Raw genomic sequence first — 15,615 nt, 5'->3', positions numbered from 1 at the left:
TATCAGTTGTCAGGATGACAGAAGAGCGAGGTGTCCGTGTTGTTGCAGAGGTAGCGTGGTGGTTCTGATTTCTGCTGTCATTTGGAATGATTGTGTGGTGAGGTAATGTATGAATATATGCTGGCATGGTCAATTATGCATGTTTATGATTTCGGAAACACACTGGAACTGAAGAACTACCGGTACTCTTTGATTGATTGCGCACATCATCATGCTGGTTATATAATAATATTTATATTTCCTATTCATTGCTGTGCTGCTTTATCAAGTGATAATTTTGATTGATTCATCCATTTTGTTTGATACATGGCTGTTCTGTGACTGCTTACTTCTTGTGAAAATTTAGTATCATTCTACAGGAGTATTATGGTAGGGGGCCTAGTGGTCTTGGCCAAGTCACAGTAACACAATATTTAATTTTGTTGTTGGCATCAGCAATGCATCATGGCATGCCTGGTTTACTTATGTTAACTCTCTCCATTAAGCAACTAATATTGCTTTCTCTGTTCTCGCAGTCTTTTTATCTTAGTTTCTCTGCCTAGTTCCTACCACTTGCATTTATATTCAAAATATATACCGTACCTAAGATTATTGATTTGAAATGTAATATATATAAACCCTTGTAAGGCATTTGTTGATACTAATTTTTTGATTGTAATGTTCATATCTGTTTTGCAGGCTATATTTATGTGAAATAGCACTAAATCAATAGCAGGATTTTTTTCGGATCCTAATTTTGTTACTCAGCTGTCGGACTCCGAAATCCTATTTGACTGTTGGATCAGGACGGATACAGATTCCCCAAATCCGCCCATCTCTGAAATCATCTCATCAAATCATCTCATTTGGCTGCAATTCTCAAGATTCCTGGACAGTAACGGTATGCTGAAAGATTGGTGGAAATTCGATTACGGCATTGGCTATCTGAACCGATTGAAGAAGCAGTTTTGCATCAATATGAGAAGTTTGAAGACTTGACTGTCACTTCATAATAACTGTTTCACTGGCGGATCTGATGTAAGCGCGCGTGGAAGGGATGGAGCTTGTGTCTCTCCCGGTGCGGTAATTCTCCCCATGATGTGGCACGGCGTTGTTATGGTTTTAGTTTGGGGAATTTGTTCATTGATGTTAGTTTAGGGCAGGGCTGGCCAACCTTTTCAGCCAAAGGGCCACATTCGATCGACGAAATATTGCGCGGGCCACTAGCCGCGCGAAGCGCGACAATTTTTCGAAGTTAATAGCTCAATAATATTGTCACTTGACTATATTGCGGGCCTGCAGTATATCGCTGGGCTCAGTTTGCCAGGACTGGACTATTCAGCACCTGGATTTATCAATTTCGAAAGCTTCGACCAACATGCGTCAATCGTTTTGTGTCTAGGTTTCATAGTCGACGGTCTTTCTGCGAGCGCAAAAGCTAGGTCGCATATGATGAACGAGACTTTGTCTCGTAATCGAGAATATAGTTAGACTCCATCTGATACATTGGGCGTTCTTTCATTTTCACAAAGGGGTAACAATATTAAATGCAAGAAATCGAGTGACAACATGTTGCGCGAAGCGTGTAGAAAATATTTACTTTTGATAGATTTATCGCAAATTATTCTGCTTTATTGTAGTGTACGAAGATCTACCAAAGTGTGACTGGCTCACGGAAATGCCAATGTGTCGTAACTTATATTTTAATCATAACATGTCAAGTCTTGCTTCCAGACTAATCAAATTTTTGGTCGGCCTTGCAAGTTCACGATCTGTGCAATTCATTTCTTATAACATTACCAATTTCGGAAATTACCTCGCGGGCCACGGGTTGGCCGGCCCTGGTTTAGGGCTAGTGTTCTGCTAATGTAGTGAGGTCATGCCCGTGTTTGCGGTTTTGTTGATGATTTTTAACTTTTTTATGGTATTTTGTGAGACTGCTGCTATAGGCACTTCTCAAGTTCGATCGGAATAGTGTAGCAGCTGTGTTTTATACTGCTCCTTACGTCAGTTGTAGTATCATCGCATCGTGCTTTCACTTCCGCTTTTGCTACTGACCGCTTCGGCGGACGGACGTGTAATAAAGTCTCTTCAGCATTGTTGAATCGTGCGTGATCATGATAAACTACAGATGGAGGTCTTTTACAATTATGCATTCGCATTCAGATTCATTATCAGGTGATGCATTATATGATCTCGCGCGAAAATACATCTTCCACCTCCTAAAACCCTCCTTATAAAGTGGTGTATCGTATATCACTTTATAGGAGAGTTTTTGGAGGTGGATGATCTATTGTCGGAGGTGGGAAGACGTACTTCACCTTCTTCAGAGGTGTATACCATGTTCCTACCTCTTGTGAAAGGAGGAATTATCGTTTCCACCTCAATTTTAGCCAAAAACCCACCTTTATTTTTTACAGTGTGCCCAACCAGGTGGTCCGAGAAATATAAGAGCATCCGCACCTTCAAGTCTAATTTTCTGCGTGTACTAGATGCTCTTGGTTCTTTGTCGAGGGAAACAAGCAGTGAGACTAGGGGAAAGGCATTCTCTTTGAAAACTGCTTTAGAAAAATCTGAGGTCGCTTATGCTGTTTGCTTGATTGGAAGATTTTCGGCTTTTATAGAACCACTAGCACGCGAGCTCCAGACCGCTGGTATCAGCATGCCATGCGTGAAGAGCTTGTTTAATTCTCTACAGAGCATTCTTGACCGTGACCGCAACGACCCGGAAGTTTCGATGCAGATATACAAATAAACCTGTGCAGTACTCGGAGTAGAAGAGCTGAGATGCCTGGAATAGTTGAGGTACAAGTTTACCGTGCTAACGTCTGTGCTGAATCGGCTTTGGAATATTTCCGGCGTTCGGTATATGTCCCGTACATCGACGGATTGAGTAACTCTCTCCGGAAACGTTTCAGGGACAACCCCTCATTACTTGTGTTGCTATCCATCCTTCCACCAAACAAGCCAGCCAAGTAAGATGAGATTGAGCGTTTGTATTCTTTGGATAACCTTGGTAACGAAGTAATTCTCTGGAGATCGTCTTTGAACTCCCAAGTTAACCAGGAAAGTTTACGTGACCTTCTTCTGAGTGCTAAGGATTATCCAAGCGTGCACAGTGCGATCCAGGTCATCCTGGCCTTGCCAGCAACAACGGTGGAGGTTGAAAGGTCATTCTCCTCCATGAAGCGGGTCAAGACCTGGCTACGCCCAACAATGACTTCCGATCGCCTCTCAGATTTATGTGTGATTCATTGCCATCGCGAAAGGATGAACGAGGACAAGATCGATCGAGTTGATACGAATATGGCAGGCGTGAGGCGACGAATAGAGTTGAAATAAAATTGATTCATAGTTTTTGGCAATACATTCAAATTTTGCTCCCATCTGTTTTATGATTTGTTTTCAATGACCATGTTGTTGCAAGAAAGCTAGCCAATGGTTACGGATATTGGGTATAGACACTGTGTTATCACTAGCCTATTGAAAGTCGTGTCCACTCAGCCGTGATTGGCCGGCATCAGGTAAGAAGTTACCAGATTATTATGAGACGAATAACACTAAAGCAATCACTGATGTTTTGCTGAGAAGAAAGATCACTATCTTTTCAAGTAGCAACATTTTTGAGACCGCAACTAGAGTTCACCGGGAGTCATAAAAACAAACTTACCAAAGAAAACTAAATATTGCGAAAATGACCATAGCCCGATGATAGGCTACCTCTTGCGGATAGCTGTTTCGATGGCGTAATACTCTATAGAGCGATATCTTTAATCTTTGTTACAACGATACACCAGACACGCCGCGATAAAGTATGCAGATGTGACCTTCATCTTAATTTTAGTGAACCGACACAGATTCGTGGGAAAGTAGGAGGCTTCTACATCAGGTGGCGGCTGGCGGTATCTTGAAACAAACGCTCTGTATCTCCCTTTGACTCATCAAATATTTCGCCCCCCCCCCCTCAATTTTTTTTCTGGCTACGCCCCTGCCAAGAAGCTCTTTAGAACCAAAAATGGGTAATGGTCAAATGGTAATCAACGTGGATATTATCGAAGATATACTTATCTCTGAGAAGATGATTGTTAGTGGAAACTGGCTTATAATGTCATTACTTGAAATAATCGTGTCTCACTACACTACGCCTTTGAGTACTCTAAGCATTGCGCCCAGCTCTTGTTTCTATACAGAATTGCATCGACTAAATCATATGCTTCAATTGAGGCATCCCGATGCCAAGCTTCTATACGCTACAGTCTCTACAGTCTACACCAGTAGTTATCAAACCTTTTCGACATGCCACCCTTGATGATAGTAAAAAAACATCTACCCGATTACACCTAAAATAGCAACCAGGCATTGTTTGGTGGCATGGAATATGTTATGGCTGTTGAGACATAACAAATATAGAATTCGGACTACACAGAGAAAAATAATTACGAGCTGACGGTAAATACGACATTGCACAAAAATGTTCAGTTGGATATTTTGTTAAACATAATGATGTACAATCGCCTCACGTATAGCACATAGATATTTTACTGATTTTGGTACCTATTTCTTTCGGTTGCTACACTTGAGCTTAGCTCAAACGTACCTAACAATACGCAATATAAAAAATGGCACTGCAATACTCGCATTCACCAGTTACACGTCACCAATGAACATCTTCTGATTAGTGCAATGTTCTATATCAGTCAAAATCTAGCATCTGTGTGTGGGTGGTACGATGCAATTATGACATTACCATCAAAATATAATTAGGATTATTGCTATTGTTTAATCATGAAAGTCTCAGCACAACTTCGACTCATTCCGCGTCTAAGAAGCATCATTTCTCTCAAGCGGCTTCGCGCCACTCCTCGGATGTTTTTACGACCCTAGTTTGAAAACCTCAGATCCACACGTTTTTGATATTGGTAGAATAATGTCCTTGAAATACTACTGCTATGTTTCAATGCGTCGATCCTTAACTACTATGGGAGCTTCCATGCAAATGTACAACATTTACAAAGTAAAACAGGACAGCAGATTGCTTAGTTTTTCACATGGAACTCGGTCGTGACACCAAATGCCGTGCGCTACCACCCGATTACGATGTATATAACTCGCATTTACGACCCCATTGTAGGAATTGTCAGTAACCTATGACACTCCTGAGTTTCAGATGTCACGAAATAAAATCATTCATAAATTTCCGTAGCACTCAAGACGTTAGTTTATAGCCTATTACTAACTGAAATTCCACCACACAATACAAATTGGAATTGAAGCACTCAGTCAGATTTAGCAGCATTTTAATAAAATAGTAATTGAAAACTAATGATTAGAATGACTCTGGTAGGCTACCTGATCCGGACTAGGCTATAATAACATACACCACACGAACCGACTGGAGAACTGCTTAATCTCTAATACGTCACCATAAATCAAAAGTTCATGCAGAGTAACAAATATGCAAAAAGACGCCCTGTGATACCTTGTTCAAACGACGACGCCTGTCGCATTCGCCAATATCATAACATGCCTGGCTGTATAGTTGAAGGTTACTGACTGATTGACCGTCAAGCTCATCAAAACGCAAATATTTGCGGTCCCATTGCATGCGTATTAGCCTGTATTACGAAATTCGATGTGAAAGCTGTACGTTACCGAGCAATGCCAATACAAAAATCCTGTCTCTACCCCAAAATTTGGAGCAGGATTCGTGCAAATCCACCCAAAATACAAGTCAACAACGACATTTGACATTCAACAGTCCCGTCAAATTTTCAGGCAAAATATTGCGAATTCTGTTGAGATGCTAAAATCATCGCTGGCGCTCTGGTTCAGTCGCTCATCTACAATCTTCAATTGTCAGAGTTTATTGTTTAATTTCCCATAGCATCAATAATATTTCACTTCCTATATCGACAATTTGTATTTATTTAGCTTCGTAATGTTCTTCCCATCTTCACCACGACTAGAAATTATGAATACTACAAAGGCGTGCCTTCGCAAATCCCGTATCCGCACTGTTTTGTCCTCTGCAAACTTGTAATGTTATCAAATGGATTAAATGGAAGGTACTCGCCATATTGAATAAAAAGACTATTGCATAAGGAAGAGATGTAGAAACTCAATACCAGTAAAAACAACCATTTCCTTTTCATGATTGCTGGTAATTTACACAGTTCCAATGTTCAGGGTTTGGTCGCACGAAAAATAACATAGACGCCTACAAATATGATTTTGTTATGCAGATTAGGTTCGATGGCATTTATCATTTTTTGTAACAGAGTTCTTCGAGAGAGCGGCAAGATCGTGAGCCCGGTTAGCTCAGTCGGTAGAGCGTTGGACTTTTAATCCAACGGTCAAGGGTTCAAGTCCCTTATCGGGCGTGATTTTCTTTATCGCTGTTTAATAAAAATATTTTACAATCTTAAAGAATGGTTCGTAGTGGGAGATTTCTTTTTCAGAACTAGCCGAATACACCAAGCAATATCGGTAATACAAAATTATGATATGTCACCCATGATTTTGTGATTAGGTGTTAATATGAACTTCGCACATGCGACATGAGACCATGTGAGTGTGCGCGCGTGCATTTGTCGTTTCAAGGCTGAAATCTCGTATGCTGTTCCGAACAGTGACGCGCGGTCCAATGAGGCAGGTGAGGTCGTCTGGATGAGTAAGTGAAAATTGTGAAACCCCTCCATGAGCCGATGATTATATTGATGTTACACATCGATGTTCATAAATAACTAAATTGGAACATTTTTTCACCAAACATCATCAATTTGCATAATTATTATTCAAAAATACAGCGCGAAAGGAGAGGTGAGGCACAGGTGAGGCACGGGCGGATCGTGCCTCACCTGCAACAATGCAATTCATCATAAATAGCTCGGAATTCTTAATAACTGGAATCAATGAAATGCTATAGTCACACTGATTCCCAATATCTAAATATTAACAGTGTCAGAGCACCAGAACCCCCAAAAATCGCCAAGGAAGGTGACCTTCGCCTTTATTACAGACAATGCCATCGTAGAGAAACGATGGCTAGGTGAGGCACAAACGAATCTGCTTCATGCACTATTCGCTAACAATTGGACAATCGTAACCGAGTGAAACGCGCTACTGATTTCGGAATCGAACAGTCTTTTAGGAATTATATAAGAATATAGCGACGGCCAATGCGTAATGCGAAGCCAATACATTCCCTTACTTAATATGTAGCGGCTATGTATTTTGCACCCATAGCTACGTTAAATTGTGGTATGTGATAGCTATATGCATAGGCTGCATTGTCGTTGTTTGTGTCCTTTATGCTGTGTTCGACTGCAATCCCTTCAACCGTTAATTGTGGTATGTGATTGTGATAGCCATACTTACAAAAGCCTGCGTTGTTGTTTGTGGTAGTGGTGCCATTCCCAAACACTAGATATATATAGTGTATTTTGACTTGACCTAGTGCATTTTCTTTCGAAATTCAGCAAATCTAGTGTTTTTTTACTGAATAAAATTTGTAACTGATGTTTTTTTCATGTTCGTCGAATAATTTATACCAGAAGGTCTACTTGAAAAGATAGTAATTATTATTTGTCTAAACATGCCCATTTGGCACAATAGCGGCCAGTCCTACATGTATTATAGAATGTGAAATTGCAACGGCTACCAGTGTGCAAAGAAAATGCACTCTATACCCGCTGCTGTTGTTATTCACATTTCAAGTCTCTTTACGTGCGTGTTTTTCTTTTGTATGTGGGTGGGGGGGGGGGGCGTGCCTCACCAGCCGTGAACCTCACCGCACGTCACTGTTTCCGAAGCCGAATCACCGACGCTGCTATCGTCTTTCGTCTTCAAAGACTATTCGAAATGATTTGCAGCATCTGATACTGCTCATCAATTGACAGCATTTGATTTCCAAGATATATACCAGTAAATTTTTTTAATATTTGGCAAAGAGTAAGAAAGCACATCGAATTCCCCAATTGCAAGTGGATAGTTCAACAAATTGTTTGATAGAGTGAATGTTATGTCCCAGATAAATTAAGCCTGAAGAACATTCCATAAATTTGTCTGTCGGTACAATGAGCTTGTAGGATCTGCATGTTCTCCAGGGTGGTTGATGTAAATTAATCGTGGCTTATTCGTAGAGACAATGAGATATAAGGGACTTTCTCTCAACAGAGGTTCTTTTTGATTTGAATTGATTATTTTATACGGCTTCGATGGATGAGCATTTTGCCCGAGTATCTCGACACTGCGACAGTAGAAACGTGAACTCTCACGGCACAGCTAGACTCTTAGCTGCAAGTCTCGCTTGAATACGATGACGTCACATTGTGATGCTAGAGTATGCCGGTATGACGTCATCATGATGAAGATTGCAACTAGTCACGAGCCGCCACTGGTGAATAGGATGTACAGTACAGTTGTATACATTCTTAGCGCCTTTCTCAAATCTATGCATTTCTTGTCCTTGATTACGGGTTCCTTACATTTTATCGTAGGCTACGTTATTAAACAACACAGCCGTAATTTCAAAGCATACACTTCGGCGTCATTGTAACGTCTGTGCTATTTGGCGGTTAGAAACGCCTCATTCGAGAGCCCATTGTGTCGCAATTTGTTCTCTTTGTGACGTGACCGATCCGGAAGCGAGCGGGCCGCCGCCTTGTAATTAATTGACAGCTCAGCGCAACATACATTCATTGAATTGAACCTTTGAAAGTCCACGTCCACATTTTGAGTTGCAGTTCGGATTCGGGGTGGACCTTGGGAAAATAGTCTCGTCATTCAGTGTACACAGTTTAATATACTTGTGTGAAATTACATCCCTAGAGTGAGCTATATAATCGCCCTGCGTATACCTCAGGTGTGACCAACATTTTTGCGAAAGGGCCACACGAAATTCTGGAATAATTGCGCTGGAATGTTGTTGACTATTTATGTTCTAGCCGCGCTAACATCGTTTAAGGCAGTGGTTCCCAACGTGGGCGATATCGCCCCCCAGGGGGCGATTTGGCGGTCTAGGGGGGCGAAAATAACGAAGGGGGCGATAGGGGGGCGAAAACGGACGAAGGGGGCGATAGGGGGCGAAAACAACGAAGGGGGCGATGGTATGTTAAAACGGCTATATTGGAGTCGGGACCGCAACTACCGCACCCCAAACCCCCCAATTGGGGGTGGGGACCCGAAATCGAAGGAAGCCCAAAATTAATTCGTGAATTGACATGAATTATAGCGTAATTTTTTAGAAATTAATGCGACTTTTTTAAACAATTTTCGCGTTGTGCGCGATTTAATATTTCCATGGGGTCCCCGTCACCCAACAAAAATACGCATGATTTATGGAAATAGGACACTTCGGCGTCGGCCATTACTGCGCCACGACGCACCAAGACATATGAAGTTAGATACCATGTAAAATGCGACTCCGAGAAGTGTGCCAGAACGATCAGCAGCGAGAAGACCTTGGCCGAAAAGGAATGCCCTTGTGCTGACCGAAAACTTCGATATATATACATATATGTTTATTTGTCCATAGGCGCCTCAATGGCTGGTGTCGAATGTTCCTGTCCTGGCGACCTTAACCCTACAGGACAAATGCCATCCCGCAAGGAAAAAATTATTTGCCAGTAAAGAAATACGAATATGAAATCATGTGCGTCTTTTAGTTTGGTACGTTTTGACGATTTCCATATCTTCTGACATAGCAGATATAGGAGGTCACGAAATAGCATCATGTACAGAAGTCAATATAACAACGATTCTGCCCGAAGATGTTTAATTATTATTTAGGGGTCCTACCTTTTCCAACATACCACATCGACCATATATTTACCGATTCAAACATGAATTATATAAATTTGTCGCGCTTCGCGCGTTTAGACGAAATACGGTGACTCACCAAACAGTACAGGGAATAGGGTATAGCTGATATGTAGCGACAAAAAGCCCACGGGCTGAGGGGGGTCTAGGGTTTGGTTTATCACCCCATGGGGCCAAAGACCAACGTTTTTTGGGGGGAAGGGGCTGACGAAGTGCTGTTTTTCGGTTTCCAATATTTGGGGGGCGATGATCGGTGTGGATCTTCAAAAGGGGGCGATGAGTCGAAAAAGGTTGGGAACCACTGGTTTAAGGTTAATAAATGAATTCGGTCGATGTCATTGGTACTTGCATATCTTTCAGGTCGCCTCTGTATACTGCTGGGCTCACTTTGCACGGATAAAACTAGTAGTCGCCTGGTCGCATCAATGTAAAAGGTTTCGGCCAACATGCGTCCATAGTTTCGTGCCCTAAGATTTCATCGCTCACGACCTTTCTGTGAGCGCACCAGCGTAGTCGGGCGTTAGACGATATGTAGGCCTACTCCCTTAATTACGAAATGCGAATACATTTACACTCCATTATATAAATTGACCGTAGTTTTAATTTTTGATTTTCTGGAGGTGATACCGCTGTTAAAAGCGAAAAATCCAGCGTCATTGCATCACGCGAGGCGCGAAGAATTCTACTTTATGGTAACATACGAAGATCTAGAAAAATCAGACTGACCCTGGCAACGCCACGCGTCGGAGATGATAATTCAGTCACGAACATCTCAATTTTCGCGGTCAGGCTAACTAAATTTTGGATGGCCACCCCTGATATATATGTGATTTCCTTCGGATGGTCATTGGTCAGTAACAACGTACTTGTATTGTTTCCGAGTACTCAAGTAGTATCTGGCTAATGATACCAAGTCGCTATTGTTTTTAAACTATTTGCATTACTACTCAACAGGTTGTTAAGGAAAAGTACTTGATTATTTTCTCTATGGATTGCTTTTTTTGTTGTATTTATGGTGTTTTCCGACCACAATGGTCATTTAAACCAGACCGCCGTTCTTCATTACGATTACGCATTTAAACCACTTGTAGCACGGTTCACTACACGGCTTTTTTAATACATCATTCACGCGGCTGACAGGACGAGGAGGCGTTATAGAAAATCTTAGGAATTTGTACAGTGAAAGTATTTTGAGGATATGCCTGTGTTACTGTTGCCGCAGTGAATTGCCATGACAACTGTGTCGTGATAACGGTTGTAGTTCTAATTATGGATTTGAGTTTTTGACAATCCAGTAATTTTTACAATACTGAAGCGATGCCATCTGCCAACCAAGCATCAATCCATCGGACGCACAGTGAATACAATGATCTTTTGTTGTATTGGCGGGAGAACGGTGGCGACAGAGTCGATCGACAGAGGGCGGCAATTAAAACTTCACGTCACAAAGGCAAGTCGGTAATTAAGCGAACTTCGTCTGGCACCGGTAACACCGACTCTGGATGAATTTTCTCGGAAGCTGTATCCAGCAAAAATGAAACAGTCACTGTGATAGGCAGGATTATTTACAGAATGCAGGATGTTGAGCTGACTTTGTTATTGTGGTGACGTAAGCAACATTACGCGGCCACCTTTTGATCTCGAGTGCTGCTATTAGCGGCAGACACCGAGTTGTTACAAGGGAGCGTGGCAATTGGATGTTGCATGATCACGTAGCAAATGACTATTAGACTCGATATGTGCTTCTAATCACGATCTTCTGTGATGTAAGTAAGGCTGAGCAAAATCGAATGCCGGAGTACCTTCGAGTCACGTATATTCGTGTATCACTCAATATGGCTTCGCAACAGCGTGAAAGATGTTGTAAGTTGAAATATCTAACTTTTATGCAACCACAAATATCAATATGCCAGTTCTCCGTCCCATTAAACATAATTGGGTATTTTTAACGACCAGACCTATTTCATTGCGCATTGTGGCAATGTAGTAGGTTGGTCGCGACTTGACAGATATGCCATTTACATTTGTACTACATGTCGCGAATACTGAGAAAAGTAAAATCAAAATTTGAAGGATTTCGTCGTGGTAAATAACCCTACCTTCGAAACTACAGTTCATTCTGATAAATTAACTGATACCGGTAAGAAGCGCATATTTTCAGTGCACCGGAAATAGTCATATGTAACTACCCGACGCAAATTATCAGAATTGTGGTATTAATGGTTTTTGTCGACTACAATGGTCATTTACACCAAGCCGGTATCCTCTATTTGCGATTCCGTAGCTGCCGACTTTTAGAACGGCCCACTTCTAGGCTTTTTAAGACACCACTTCAACGGATGATATGACGAAGAGGAGATAAGCCTAGATAAAACTAAAACAATTAGGCAGGATCACTGGAGTTGATCTCGATCGGACTCGAACCCGCAATCCATGGATGTTGTAACTGTGGATTATACCACAACGCTATCCCGTCACAACCATTAGAATTATTACCTTAGACACCACATTATCGAGTACTGAAATCATGCACCCTTTTAAAGAATAGTTAACGAGAATTATAGTTTTGATGTTTTCGTCCTATATGTAAATCCTTGAAACACTGAGCGATGGTTCCATCACAGCCTGCAAAACAGTAAGCATAAGACTACATATCTTCATAGAAACCGCACATCTTTGAAACAGTGATCATGAATGAGCGTTGTCACAAAGTATGATGAATAGGTATGATTAGAAAAAAAATCTTTTATGTAGTGTAATTGCCATTGTTTTTTCTGTGATCGCATAGGCCTATATAAAGTACATATTTGAGCTTCCAAAACATCCATGCTGTTATGCCGTCATAATGACTAGTACTCGAACACTCGAATCGATCCGAATCATATTATGCTCCATCGGAATCTAATCACCAAGGTATACTCGATAGCGACGCGGTCTAAGCTATCATGAAGTCTGATGATGGAATGTCGATTTCGTCAAGCTGTGAACACAACTCATTTGCCATTTCCTATTACTAGCCGGCTTTTGATGCTTGTATTAATAATTCCTGTTCTGTGCTTCAACTGGTCACAATAAGGCCGGGTTGTAGTAATGACTCGATTCTAGCCACGATTTTTTTTTTGTGACTCAACTTAATTCGAGTTTTTCGGGTGCCTTTATTTTGTACATGCAAGCTAATGAAAAGCTAATGCAGCTAATTAAGCTAATGAAAAGCTAATTAAGCTAATGAAAAGCTAATTAAGCTAATGAAAAGCTAATGAAACGCTAATTAAGCTAATGAAAAGCTAATTAAGCTAATGAAAAAGTAAGCTATTGAAAAGTAAGCTAATGAAAAGCTAACTAAGCTAATGAAAAGCTAATTAAGCTAATGAAAAGCTAATGAAAAGCTGATTAAGCTAATGAAAAGCTAATTAAGCTAATGAAAAAGTAAGCTAATGAAAAGTAAGCTAATGAAGCTAATGGAAAGCTAATGAAAAAGTAAGCTAATGAAAAGTACGCTAATGAAAAGCTAATGCAGCTAAAAGCTAATGACTCTAATAACTATGCTGTAGCACGGGGGCCTTTCGACCCGCCTGGCGGGAGCAGACCTTTTAACGTGGCCCATGCATGCATTTCAAAGGGGAGTTTGGACTTTGAAAATTTTCGAGCTCGCCTATACTTTAACGTGGGCGACATAACTGTCCCAACTTTGCCGCGTGTCGCCTAACCCAAAACACGCGGCCCTATGGCAAACCGGCTATTCTTGCTTGGGTCGGTCCCAGATTTCGTGTGAGCCAAGTCGTGGGGGGTGTTTGGCCGAGAATTTTTTTTTTAAGTTTCCGAAAATTTTTTGGGACTTCAATTTTTTTTCAATTTCGTTACCATGTTAAAGGATAGGGAAGTTGGAGTTGATTTTAAATTTTTCTCTCGATTCTCACTTTTCTGGTATCGTTCGACGCAGCGGACGCAGTACAGTAATCTACCGCTTAAGTACGCACCCGTTTAAGTTCGCATCCCAGATAAGTACGCAAAAATTCTTCACAATTTCTGGGTTCAACAATTTCAACAGCAAGCACCATAACTGAATGTTAGGAAAACACTGCTTCAACATATCGTGCAAAGTCATTTAATGCATATTTTGCATTCTTTGTTGCTTGACCTCCAATGTCACCTGTCTCAGTTTTCGCTGAATGCATTTAAATGTGCTTTTGAGGTTGTCATAAGCACCTCCTGCTTGATCTTGTAAGGCAGGACACAACAACTGATCGGCGAGATCGCGCAGTGGTATAATCCGCGGCTGCAACACCAATGGGTGCGGGTTCGAGTCCGACCGAGGTCGACTTCCGAATTCCGATACCTAAGTGTTGGAGATTTACCTATAGGCTCCTCCCCGCCACGTCATCCGCGTCAGCGGTGTCTTACAAAAGCCTAGAGGTGGGCCGTGCTATGAGTCGGCAGTTACGGAAAATAAGAAGAATATCGGCCTGGTGTAAATGACCATAGTAGTCGACAAACACCATGAATGCCCCAAAAACAAACAACAACTGATCCTCAACTTCAAACACTTTATTATGAAGTTGTGCAAAGCCATGAAAAACGATGCTGTTTTTGACAGGTGCAGAATCGTTGCTTACGCTAGCCTCGTCGTCGGTGTCATCATTTTCAGTCTGCATCGGCCAAGAATTTTTTTTTAATTTTCCGAAACTTTCGGCTTCGTCTCTTTGCGGCGCTTCCAACGAGGGGTCGAGCTTGGGGCTGGGCATCACAGGAGCCGAGCTATAACACGAAACGTCGTATTTCGGCTCCGGTGCGTCGTAAAGCTAAGCGACTAGTCGATCCGAGCAAGTATAGCCGGTTTGCCATAGGGCCGCGTGTTTTCAGGTAGGCGACGCGCGGCAAAGTTGCGGCAGTTATGTCGCCCACGTTAAAGTATAGGCGAGCTCGAAAATTTTCAAAGTCCAAACTCCCCTTTGAAATGCATGAGCCACGTTAAAAGGTCTGCTCCCGCCAGGCGGGTCGAAAGGCCCCCGTGCTACAGCATAGTTATTAGCGTCATTAGCTTTTAGCTTCATTAGCTTTTCATTAGCTTACTTTCCATTAGATTACTTTTTCATTAGCTAAATTAGCTTTTCATTAGCTTCATTAGCTTTTCATTAGCTTACTTTTCATAAGCTTACTTTTTCATTAGCTTAATTAGCTTTTCATTAGCTTAATTAGCTTTTCATTAGCTTTTCATTAGCTCAATTAGCTTTTCATTAGCTTAATTAGCTTTTCATTAGCTTAATTAGCTGCATTAGCTTTTCATTAGCTTGCATGTACAAAATAAAGGCACCCGAGTTTTTCCATATGTGTTAAATGACTCCACTCGAGTCAATTTTTTATTGACTTGACTTGTACTCGAGTTGATTGGTTGTTTTGAGGTATTCATGGTGTCTTTCGACTACTAAGGTTATTTATAGGGCTGGGCACAATGATTCGAGTACTCGAATCTGAATCGAGTATTAATTTTAATGATTCGAGTCGAGTACTGAAATTACAAGCTCCTCGCTACTGAAAGTTAATTTATCAACGAGAATTATAGTTTTGATGCTAGTTTCCAATGTGGAAGGCTTAAAACGCTGATTGGCTGCATTGAAGCATACGAAGCACAGTACAAAGCTACAGAGCTTACGTGAAATAACACATTTTCGAAGTCATAATCATCCCATAACCTTTTCACGAAGTGCAATGAAATCGGTATGGTCGAAAAAATATGAAAGCATCTTCAATGTGATGGATAACAGGCATTATATTCTTTGCTGTGGCATAAAAATTACATATTTGAGCTTTGACATATTA

At 41.3% G+C, this 15,615-nt stretch overlaps 1 protein-coding gene and 1 non-coding gene across 2 annotated transcripts in view; one reads left to right on the top strand and one right to left on the bottom strand.

The window, feature by feature from the left end:
- Nucleotides 1–14,134, bottom strand: part of LOC145436473 (dipeptidyl peptidase 4-like) — a 58,706-nt gene extending 44,572 nt beyond the window's left edge. The window contains exon 1 of the mRNA XM_080313839.1: nucleotides 14,037–14,134. The gene's annotated coding sequence lies outside the window, so the exon portion shown is untranslated. The remainder of the gene's footprint in view (nucleotides 1–14,036) is intronic.
- Trnak-uuu (transfer RNA lysine (anticodon UUU)) lies at nucleotides 6,287–6,359 on the top strand. Its single transcript has one exon. It is a non-coding gene; the product is annotated as a tRNA-Lys (tRNA).
- Nucleotides 14,135–15,615: the final 1,481 nt, after the last annotated feature.

The sequence above is a fragment of the Botryllus schlosseri genome, chromosome 1 (genome assembly GCF_051294905.1).
Source record: "Botryllus schlosseri isolate E-star chromosome 1, Bs_hap1, whole genome shotgun sequence".
Lineage (NCBI taxonomy): Eukaryota > Metazoa > Chordata > Ascidiacea > Stolidobranchia > Styelidae > Botryllus > Botryllus schlosseri.
Note: the sequence above shows the minus strand (reverse complement) of the source record. Positions and strands in the feature narration are given on the sequence as shown.